General features: G+C 41.5%; 1 pseudogene; it reads left to right on the plus strand.

Moving 5' to 3' along the window:
* The first annotated feature begins 259 nt into the window (after window positions 1-259).
* On the plus strand, window positions 260-1,577 carry LOC146720071 (uncharacterized; annotated as a pseudogene).
* Window positions 1,578-2,787: the final 1,210 nt, after the last annotated feature.

The raw sequence follows: 2,787 nt of genomic DNA on the forward strand, positions 1-2,787 counted from the left end.
TAATAGCGATGTCATTACACCGAGCGAAGCATGTCCAAACTCGATTTTTGTTTTCGATGATGTGGCGTGTGATAAACAAAATACTATAAGAGAATACTTTTCAATGAAACGCCACTCGAACGTCGACTGCTTCTATCTCTGGCAGACATACGCAAGAATATTGAAACATCTTAAACGTGACAATGCGAACCTGCTAATCTTGTTTAAACAGAATGGTATCAACTTGAAACACGTATACAACGATCAGGTGAATACTGACATGTCATACGAGGATTTCAGTAATTATGTCATACTTGTTGGCAACAAAAGTATGGATTTCTAGTAATAGACTAGGATAGCTCGCTTACAAACGATATAGAAACGGATTTAACATGTTTGTGATACCGCAAAACAATTAGTCATTGCCGGTATTCTGTTAAGAAGGGTTAAAACGGTCACTCTAGGGGAGTGCTCACTCTGCTGACATGGCTAATAATATTCGCAAACGTGAAAAGATAACAAAGAAGATTGCGAAAACGAGCGAATCGATCTGCAAGAAACATTGCGCTTTGAAGACCGGAAAGATCGATATCGCAGTCAAGACTCACTTTAATCTTATTATTCAGCCGCCACAAAAGAAGACGACGCGACGATTTTGATAAAAAATGAGTCTAACACTGACGACGGCGTGAAGATCGAAATCAAGCAATATGAGGAGGAGGAGACATCGAAAAAGAGACAACATAAAACGTTACCCATCAAGCGGTACAAGGAACAGAAGGAAGAGAAGAAGGAGGAGAAAGAGAAAGAGCGAAAAAGAAAAAACGCTTAAATGCACGTCGGAACATTCTGCAAAATATTTCGAAGCCATTAGACGCTTCACTGCCAATAATCTGTACACCGTTAGCGACACTGAAAAGCGTACCACCTATAATACTTAAAACACTCGTAGACAAAAATGTTTTTAAAACTACACGCAACACTCTCAAAACAGAATTGTCGGAAGGTCAAGAAATGTTGCGAGAGTACTTTGGAACACTAGGAAAAGTATATAGGCTCTCTTCTCGGTAGTGATAAAAACAACGAGATTGATCATGTGTACGGAGTTTATTTTGACACGAATAAAGTGCGGCTCGGCAACAAGCAATTTGACATTGACAAAGATGACGCTATAATCATAGATAACGTACGGTACATTAGAACACCAGGATTGTACGAGTTAATCTTTGAGAGAATACCTGATGACATCATTTACAAAAGAGATGATTTGCAAAAATACAAGAACATTTTATTGGCAACAAACGCGCATAAACGCAATTATGATGCAATTTGAAGAGTAACAAGGGGTAAAAGTACAAATATATAATCGCACCATTGATGTCGACTAAACCAAAAAAGACTGAAAGAAGAGTATCTATGCCTCGCGCTATGATGCTAACCGACAATAAGGTTGATTACGTGACTGGGACGACCCCAACGAGCTAGTGGATCACCTACGATTGCTCGACGCTTTGCGCCAAGCTGGCCACAACGCTCATGATAACGAGATCCTGTCGATCATCTAGGAACTTTGGGAAGCGGGCATTATTATAAATTAAACAGAATCCCGACAAACTAATCAGTCCATCTACGTCACCCACATCAAAATGCCTATCAATAAATTTGGATTATTCGAACCAAGAAATGATGGAACTGGCACAAGCGGTCCTTGAAATAGATTGGTGAAAAGTTACGTGCATGAAAACGCTCTATGTCGCGTCGTTACGGACTATGACGCAAGATCGCGTAAGATTTGCCGTGTAGCGCAACCTGAGGCTGACACCGATGCCGCCAGCAAACTATATGTGGAATCCTGTGTTAAAAGATTGATGAATCAACAAAATAGATCAGGCGAGAAACTGACTACGTTGTAGAAAAACGTGCGAGCATTAAAGATTGCGATAAACAAACTTCAACGCGCGGCTAACACTAATTCAAAAACGACTATTAACCTGAATGAGTGGCTGTGAACGACTCAGAAACGTCTATCAAATAGTTGTGATACGGCTAGAAGAGATTCTCGAGTGGTTATGAGGGGTTCTAGAACAACTACAAAGGATCATCGACGTGCCATCAAACAACAATGAGTGGCAACAGTGAATTACCCGAAGCAGTAAACAACTCAAAAGCAGCAGCAAACGACCTGGAAAATGCAGTGAACGCAACCGCTACGATCGAGATTACAAACATGTCAAGCAGGGCTGCAAACGAGGGCTACGAACAAGTCCTTAAAAGCTACATGCGAGGCTATCAACAACTCAGTAAGGGTTGCGAACGGGTCAGGGATGGCCATGATCGGTTTAAAAGCGGCTACAAACGGGTCAGAAACGACTGTAAAAAAGGCTGCGAACGAGTCAAAGACGACTTTCGAATGGGTCAAGGACGGAAGTGACCAATTCTAGAACGGCTACCTAACGCGAAGAACGATGCAAGAACGGGGTATATAATGCGAAAAACAGGTCAAAAAACGCGAAGAACGAATCAAAAACGAGTCGAAAACGTGAAAGAATGTGACAAAAACGTGAAAAACGTGAAAAAAATATGAGCGGAAGGTCAAAAACGTGAAAAACCAAAATGAATACTAAAAAGAACAACAAATAGCCATCGGGTATAATCGACGAAGCGACGCAGCGACGCAGCATAGTTTAGAGAGACGGCAGTTGATGGACGAATTGCATGCTCCAGGAAGAAAAAAAGACACGTCATAGTGCGGGGATACGATGATCTGTGGCAAGTCGACATTGTCGAAATGCGTCCGTACTCTCGTTT

The sequence above is a fragment of the Nylanderia fulva genome, unplaced genomic scaffold (assembly GCF_048542155.1).
Source record: "Nylanderia fulva isolate GAGA-0341 unplaced genomic scaffold, ASM4854215v1 Scaffold79, whole genome shotgun sequence".
NCBI lineage: Eukaryota > Metazoa > Arthropoda > Insecta > Hymenoptera > Formicidae > Nylanderia > Nylanderia fulva.